Source organism: Hippocampus guttulatus, chromosome 20 (genome assembly GCF_054856545.1).
Source record: "Hippocampus guttulatus isolate MCC_2025c chromosome 20, RoL_Hgut_1.0, whole genome shotgun sequence".
Taxonomy (NCBI): domain Eukaryota; kingdom Metazoa; phylum Chordata; class Actinopteri; order Syngnathiformes; family Syngnathidae; genus Hippocampus; species Hippocampus guttulatus.
The window spans coordinates 7,463,530-7,472,354 of NC_141280.1; the positions used below are offsets into that span (position 1 = coordinate 7,463,530).

At 45.4% G+C, this 8,825-nt stretch overlaps 1 pseudogene across 1 annotated transcript; it reads right to left on the reverse strand.

Annotated features, from left to right (window-relative positions):
• Positions 1–906: 906 nt before the first annotated feature.
• LOC147187817 (terminal nucleotidyltransferase 5A-like) lies at positions 907–5,741 on the reverse strand (annotated as a pseudogene). Its single transcript, XR_015097718.1, has 2 exons — positions 4,737–5,741; positions 907–3,166 (listed from the first exon to the last, which is right to left on the reverse strand). The product of XR_015097718.1 is annotated as a terminal nucleotidyltransferase 5A-like (transcript).
• Positions 5,742–8,825: the final 3,084 nt, after the last annotated feature.

Below are 8,825 nucleotides of genomic sequence, written 5' to 3' on the forward strand. Positions count from 1 at the left end.
CGGTAGTAACATCTCAAGTGTTTTTTTGGGGGGGTTTTTTTGCGATCAAGATAACCCGTGCCAACACAAGCTAATGAGGTTTAGCAAGCGGACGCGATGACGGCCGTCGGCTTGTCGGTGACGTCTCTGCCAGGGGAAATCCCTCGGTTCAGCTGTCACTGGCTGGCAGAGGCCAAGTGCGCGGGGGGGGGGGGGGGGCACCTTCGAGCGTTGACCCCATGCCGACTTTTACTTTCCGCTGTTGGGCTGGCGAGTGGATGCTGAAAGCAGGAACGAACTGACGCACTCTTGTCATTTTTTTTTTTTTTTACTTTAAATCATTCAATTTGAACACATGCACACCATCAGAATTGGCATAAGAATAGTAAAAAAAAATAAAATAAAATACACCAGGGACGCTCAACGGCGCACAAGTGAGAGCTGCGCATCGCCGGGTGTAGTACATCACCCAAAAATAGACAAACTGTACAAAAACTGTGATTGATAGAAAAACAGGTCCCCATACATTTATTTATTTTTTTGCGACAGTTAGGAATGACGTCCATTCCTACTGTGAACTGCCAATTCAATCGCAAGTAAAATCGCATCTTCAATCGAGCGAGACAAACATGGAGAGCGTTCGCACATTCGAGGCCGAATTCGTCTGCTCGATATCATACTGACATGGAAAGTTCCGAACAGTCACAGGAAGATTCTCCCATCTTATTAAAAAAATATATCTATACAGTATATTAAAAGAGCGGTTCATTAATAGATCAAGGAACCCCCATCCCGAGCTTTGTCTTAGGTCTCCGCAGTTGTGACTCTGTTGTTAACCGAGGAACCCCCCCCCCCGCCCCCACCCCCCTACATGTGAAACCAACAAAGTACAGGAAACTAACCAATGCATTGACTGAGGAGAAAGACTGTTAGTTGAGAATGGCTTTTATTTTGTCCACCTCAGCATTTTGCCGCCGACTCGACCCAGTTGATAAGAAATGAAACCATCTGAAATGCCTTGTTTTTCCCCTTCCATGTTATTCGCGTAAGCATTTTTTCAAATATCAAACCACTCTACCGCTTCCTTTTGATTCTCTTCGTCTCCGTGCAATGATGTCGTTACTTCCTCTCTGGTAATCGGCCTGTGTTTGACACGAGAAGTTAGAACTACCAAAACAAAAACACGAAAGTCGCTTGGTGCCTCAGTGTAAAAATCCTGAACCCCCTCCCCCAGCATCGGTAAACTTTGTAAAGCAATCCATTCATGATTGAAAATATATACCACTGACCCCTACCGCCCTTCCCCCCACAGAAATTGGAAAAATATATTTTCCCCGTTTTTTTTTAAGGCACTTACTTGCTGAGGAAGAATTCAAGCATGCATTGCTTTGTTGTTTCTCTTGTCGACCTTTTCAAATTGCAAATAGTTACTTCCCCCTTTTTTTTTTTGCATTGTCAAAAGTGTCACATGGTAACTGACAGAAAGCCGCCACTAGATTTGACCATGACTCAACATCTCGAGCCTCTCATTCAATCGTCTGTCATTAAAGAGGATGTGAGATGCATAAGTCTCTAACGTGAGTGCTGTAGCCAAAAAGGTCAAGGGTCGGGAAAGCACAAAAAATCAAAAAAACAAGCATCAGCTCCTTGACACGGGTTCCTTGTCCTCGTTTACCCTTCCCTTTTCCCTTTTTTTTTTCTCAGTTTTAGTGGTCTGCGTGCTTCCTCACTGAATTAAATGTTCAGACTGTTGCTGTGACTTTTGAAAATATTAAATGTCCAGTGGCTCAGACTTCTTCTACTACTCTGAGAGTAGTAGAAGTCTGTAACAGTCATTTTCCGAAGGTTACAAAATTCATGCCTCTGAGTATGATATTGTCTGTCTGTGTTGCTCCACCATTTATGTTCGAACATCCCTTGATTCTAAAACTGCAACTCTCAATGCTAACTCTCAGCTCGTCAATGGCGTTTTGTTACCGCTCTCATTTTGAATTTGTGCTCGCAATTCAAAGCAAAAAAAAAAAATCAAATAAAATCGGACAAAATTATGACTCGTATCTCAAAACTTGGAAGTCGGGACACTCCTATCTCAACAAACCAGTGTAGTTTTTACAAATAATTTCCTTTATTTTAGCGGAAAAAAGAAGAATCAGCAAAAATTGGACGATTTTTTATTTGTATTTTTTTACGGATTTTTGACAATTTTAGAAGAGCGACTGTCATCTGATTTAATCGGCCTGCTGATTAATCGGGCGGGCCCTTGGGAAAAGTTTGAGAACCACTGGCCTGACTCAAGCCAACCCACGAAAGAACGACAAAGCAATGCATGTTTCCGAGAAATTCCTCGAGCGCACGACCGTAGTGCAGGTTCTAGTTACAGGGCAGCCAGGTGGCGTGCATGGGATGCTGCGAGGGCGGGGGTGTAATGGCGGGGCGGTGAGGGTGGACAAGCGAAGAGGGGCTGGACCTGGGCCACGTAGTAGTTGCTGAAGTTGCAGTTGGAGACGTACGGGGCGGGCTGGTAAAAGCAGGTGACGTTGGCGGCGTTGGGGATGGCGTTCTGCTCGGCCAGCGCTCGCCACGCCAGCGAGGAGATGAGGCCGAGAGTCTGCCGCAGCTCGTAGCCCATCAGGCACACGGTGCTCTCCTGCACCACTTTGTACAGTATGGCCAGGTAGTCATACTTCCTGTCCTCCAAGTCCACAAAGTGGTTCTGCAAGAAGGACTCCAGCTTGCGTTTCTGATCGCCCATGTCGGAGAAGTCGATGAAGAAGCGCGAGCACATGTAGCGCTGCAAGAGTTTCATCTCCGAATCGGAGGCCGCGCGGAAGCCCCGCACCAGCAGGTGGCAGTACTTGAGCAGGCCCCCGCCCCGGATCTCCTCGGGGCTCCTAGTGCAGATGAGGCGCTTGCGCAGGTGGTCGAGGGCGACGGGGAAGTCACCGTAGACGCTCTCGCCAAAGACAGTGGGGTGGAAAGAAGCGGTCATCGGGTGCTCCGAGCACTCGTAGAAGAGTAGCAGCGAGTCCAGGCGGATCTGGAAGGAATCCACGCTGAACTCGAACTGCCGCCGCAGGGAGTCCACGAATTTGAGCTCCACGTTCTTGCCGCGGTTGTTGTACAGCGAGATGAGGCTCCAGCGGTCCGTGTCATTGCACACTTTCACCATCTTTTGCACGTAGGCCTCCTGTAAAAAAAAAAAAACATTGAGAAGCAGCTCGTGACTAAAGGCTTAAATTAGGGAAATTAATAAAAAATTAATCAAAAATTTTAATTTGTGCATAATGTAAAAATGATCTCATAACAAATCGCAACATTGAAGGGACTTTTTCAATTAGTTTTGGTACCGTCATTTCCGGAGTAGCCAAAAAAGGCAGACGGCACTTTGGACTGGTCACCAGCCAATCACTTGGTAAGAATTTGAATTTACCACAGCATAGAACAAGAGTCCCCAAATGTACTCTGTATCCAAAGAATCAGCCAACGCAATATCACAAACCATACCTATAATTAGGCCCCACCTCAGAAAGTGTAATTAATTATCCTTCAGTGGGATGCCGTCACACTGCTAGGTGGCTAACCTGTTAGCATCACAATGCTAGGAATTTGTCATCGGGTTCTCGCCCGGTGCTCATGCATATAGTTATGCAAGATACCCAAAACAGTAACCCTTCATTTTCCAAAATGTACATTAATGGATCGCATAGGAGTAGTATATCTTCGGGGCATGTACAAAAAAAAAAAAAAAGCAGAACCAGTCCCAGGGGTAAACCACAAAGGTGGCATTTTCGAACAAACCGCCCAGCTTCTTTCTTGTTGCACAAAGACTGCTTGTGTTACCTAACTTCCTGTGTCAGACCATCTCAGGATGGAGTCGATAATAGATTGTGTTTTTACTTTTATTAACAATGTGGATGTCAGCACTTGGGGCCACTTATTCAGGTGGATCTCAATCTAGTTGAATTAGATAGAATCGCTTTGAAAAATGTATTTTCCATGAAAAACGGGTTGCCCCCCCCCACACCCCTGAAAAAGAAACTTTTTTTGAATGTGCACTTAAAGTTCTGTTTAACCCGATATAAAGTGCAGCTGTTCTAGTATGCTTTCACTGGCATTTGTTTTTTTGAAGTCACATCTTACATGCCATAGTCTGCGGAGAGCTTCCGCGGCACCAGGATGGTTCTTATTGTTCAATAGTATTCGTCAGGAGAAGGGTCCAAAATCATTTACAGGGTATTAAGGGGGCGGGGGGGGGGGGGGGGGGTAAGTGAAGACAGCAATCATTATGTGTTCAAAATATGGAACAACGGTGACATTATTGAGAACTGGACGAGCCTCCAAAATTGATGAAAGGTCAACAAGGAATCTGGTTAGAAAACCTGAGGTGGAACCTTTTGGCCCAAATTCTAAAAAGTATTGTTTGGTGAAAATGCAAATTCAAAAGAACATCATACATACAGTCGAGCATGATGTCAGCAGCATGATGCTTGAGGTTTTTTGTTTTTTTTCCCTCCAGATGGAACCAGGCTTTCATCAAGCAGTCAGCCAAAAATGTCAGGAAAAGCCTCCTAGAACAGCTGAACTTTTACCTTTGTTTTTTTTTTCTTTTTTGACAGAAAACTAGCATTTCTGCTGTTTATTGGGGGGGGGCACAAGGTGACCCCCGGACCCCCAACCCACCCGCTGCAACCTAATGCCCCCCCCCCCCCCGTTCGTTATATGCCCCTAACTGCTATATTACACATTCATACATTTACCTCTAGCGTCAAGGGTGTGATTCTCTCCTTATTCACTTCCTCGGGCAATAAGTCCAGCAGGCAGTCCAGCACCAAATCTTTGACGATCTGGAATTCTTTCTCCCCCTTTAGCTCGGCGCAGAAGATGAGGTCCAAGTCATTCCACCCCAGTCCGCTGTCCTCGTGCAGCACGTAGCTGGCCGCCGAACCGTTGAGCCGCACTTCGCGGACGCGAATGTGCGTTTGTTCCATTCGGCTGCGGACCGCCTTGACGATGTCGCGCGGCTTCACCTCCAACGTGGGGAAGCTCCAGCGGCCGTGGATGGGGATGGAGCCGGCCAGAATGGCATCCAGACGCTGCACTTGCTCCCAGTTGAGCACACTCAGGTTCACGGTCTCCCCGTCGTCCGCATGGTCACCCATCCTCAATTGAATTCCTTGTCAAAAACGTTTTTTTTTTGTTGTTTTTTTTTCAAAGTCCCGCAAGAGTTGCCCGGGCAACTTCGACGCACCGGAATCCGTCTCTCGCGCGCATACGGCGGAGCGAAGTCAAATATGCTTCTCGTTACTCGCGTTTCTGCACTCTCCAGACAAATTGAATTCAGCAGCCGTTTGGACCTGTTGCTTATTAGTCACCGCGCACCGCCTCGCAAACTGGGTCGGCATCAACTACAGAACTGCCCCCTCCGTGTCCCCACTTTCAGTCCTCCGACTTGTCCATGACGTCGAGTCAAATTAAGTCCGGTGGACTTAAACACACGGCGTCTTTTGAGCTGTCAAATCGCACTTTTGTGTCCACTTTTAATCCACCATGGTGTCCAAACATTCTCCCCGACAGTCCTCTTACCGCGCACTTTTTGCTCACGCGTCTCAACGAGAGTGAAAATAACTTTGCAGCCTTCTCGCACCTACTTTTATCCAGCGGCGTATGTCTTTTGCGATCACTCACATTTTGCCCCCATCGTCCGTCGCCGACGGGGCGTGATGTCATCGAGTTTGAAGTTGCGCAGCTGTAAAGGGCGAGTCCGTGGCCGGCTTCCCGTCTGACTGTCAGAGGGGGAGAAGGTGGGCGGGGCTGGTTTGGCGTTGATTGACAGGCGGCATCTCCAGGCTAGGGAGCGGGGGCGGGACTTGAGAATGCCACTGACTCGAGCAGTACAGTATTACCGAACCTTTTGACTGAGCAAAACCACATTATATATTTCACCAAGGAAAAAAAAAGTCACAACTCAGCCACTCCAAAGCGCATTTAATTAATTGGTCTGCCTATGACGATATATCGTTTGTGGCGGCGTAGATGCAGTGGATATAAAAAGTCCACACACCCCTGTTCAAATGACAAGTTTGTGATCTAATAAAAATGACACCAAATTGTCCCTTTTTCACCGTTAATCTAATAGGCGGGAAGGAAAGCACAAGAATTCAGCGAGGGGAAATAAAAATAAACAATGTGGTAATATGGTTGCACAAGTGCACACACCCGCTTGGGTTCGGAATTAACCATTCACATTCAAACTGAAGTTAAATGGAAGTGATCGAACCCCAACCCCAAATAGATATTCTGGTGGTATCTTTTTTTTATAGTCACATCTTGATCAAACATAATTAGGATACAAGAAAGCTCGTCGTGGAATTTCTAGTGGTCATAGAGATTTAAAAAAACAAACAAAAAAAAACAGAATTTCTCAGTTGAATGGTTGTTTTATAGAAGCTTCTCATACCCCTGCCCGACCTGTTGAAGAGTCCCTGTCTGTATTTTATGTCAGCGTATGTTTTAGACCCCCTCAGACTGCCGTTTGCATTGTTGTAATGATTTATTTATTTATTTTTTAAACACGTGCACACTGAGACTTGTTTTGATTCACTTCAGTTTCACCAGGCGCCTAAGGCCGCCCTACCCAGCAAAACTGACTTTTGCAGCGTGCTGGGTTTGGCAGCTCGTTTTCATGAGTGGATGCCTGTCATCCGCTGGTTTTGCTGCAATTCACAATCTTGAATTGCATCGCAAAGTTCCAGATGGTACAGCCAATCATAAACCCACACACGCTTTCAATCCAAGTAATACATTCCGGGGTTTTAAGCGTAAGCTAGATCCAGGTGATCGTCAGCTTCCGCGGCATTGCCAATCCATACCGATACATTCTATATATTGTGTTTGATTGTAAAACTTAAAATATTGATAATTTGATGTGTACCTACAGTATAGCTAGACAATCACGTTTTTGTTTGTCAATGAAAGAGCTTGACAGTTGCAACCTGTCGATTCCCACTGAACTCAAAAGAACATCTTGAACCTGTCATTTGAAAACAAACAAAAAAAAAAACCTAAAATGTGCACGCCCACAGTTAAATACAAAAAACACCTATCAAGGTGTCGGTCAATTAAACAATGTGACTAATTATATGCCATCAAATGAATTAAGGGTAGGTTTGTGCAGCGTGCCCTCGCATCACCAATGTACCAGCTCCTCCTTCACACCGACTTGTAACTTTTATTCTTTACTTTGATCGCGCACAATTGGGGAAAAAAGTCAGTGGAGGACTGTGATCCAGTGTGACCGTGTTTGTCAAGAAGTAGGGCTGCGCAGGCTTGTGGGCTGCTGTGCCTTTGTTAGTTGTCAGGGAGAATCTGTCAGCCGGCATACTTGCGTCACGGCAGACAAGCCCATAAACCATCTTACTGCAGATTACCAGGTGTGTCTGTGTGTGTGCATACGTGTGCGCGGTCACACACATTCACACTAGCATGAGCAGAGAATTTGTACCTGGATTTTCTCATAATTACAGTCAAATAATTACACTGCTCAACAGCAATTACGTGTGCGCGGTCACACACATTCACACTAGCATGAGCAGAGAATTTGTACCTGGATTTTCTCATAATTACAGTCAAATAATTACACTGCTCAACAGCAATTTTGAATCCAAAGATGGCTTAAGCATAATTTTAGTGCTGATTTGAAAAATTGTCATTACTTTTCCGAGCACATCGGGTTTGGGAGTTTTTTTTTGTTTGTTTGTTTTTAACTTTGATTTATGGAAGATTGCGCAATATATTTTACCATGCATTTTAATTTATGGCTTTCCTCCCCCCCCCGCCAAAGATTCCACCTGTTGCTGAACCTAACCCTTCATTTACCCTAACCCCAAGCATATTCGTATTACAAATGCTATTATTGTAATTTATTTTGAGCGAGTGAGAGAAGAGGTTTTTTTTTGTTTGTTTTTGTTTCAACTTTTGCCTATTTATAATTCATCAGACCATAATATATTTTCCCCATTATGACATTCTTTTCCAAAGTCATTCATCCCTACTTTATCGGACTTAGGGTGGATAGTGTAAAAAAAACTGAAGACTTCAAAATCCGTCTCATAGTCGAGGCATGAGCCGTGAACTAGCATTGAGGTGTACCTTAAGCTTGAGCATGACTAAACAAATCGTTTCGGAGTGAATTTTGCCATATCGGCGGCACCGACGGACCCGAGACGGCGGGCAGCACTCTCCCACTTTCCCCCATTCATCAGGAGGCTCAATGTCAGACTTAGCGCTCGTGACTCTGAGTGCAAAATGGCGACTTACAGGGCCCTCTGACCCGTCAAGTGGATGACACCGGCTTGCTCTGCGCCGTCTGACGACATCGGCTGATTGCCGCGGGGGATTTCTGACAGGGCCTGTCGTCCGACTGCCAAAAGGTCAGGATCAGGGTGCGCAGTTCGCGCTTTGTGCCCCGCATGGACAAGTGACTGACCATGTGTCGTCGTGTCATTTTAGTAACACGCTTTAGAAATTCGCGGCTTGTAAAAAAACGAATATTTCTTTCACTGCTTTAAAAAAAAAAAAAAAAAAGAAATCCAAACAGAACTCACTTTTAATGATGACTGCATTGCAAGCCCGCCTTTTCCCCATTCTCCAGCCATATCCATTTCTGCCATTCCATGTGGAAGTTCATTAAGGGATTACAGTGAGCCCATTAGCAAAACGTGCCTTCAACCCTCTTCCGCGTTCCCGCCTATTTTTACTCTTTTGTCTGGATTTTCATTAGTTGAGAGAGGAAGTATTCCGCTAAACCTTTTATTGGGACTTCAACAAACCTTCAAAAGACAAAGATT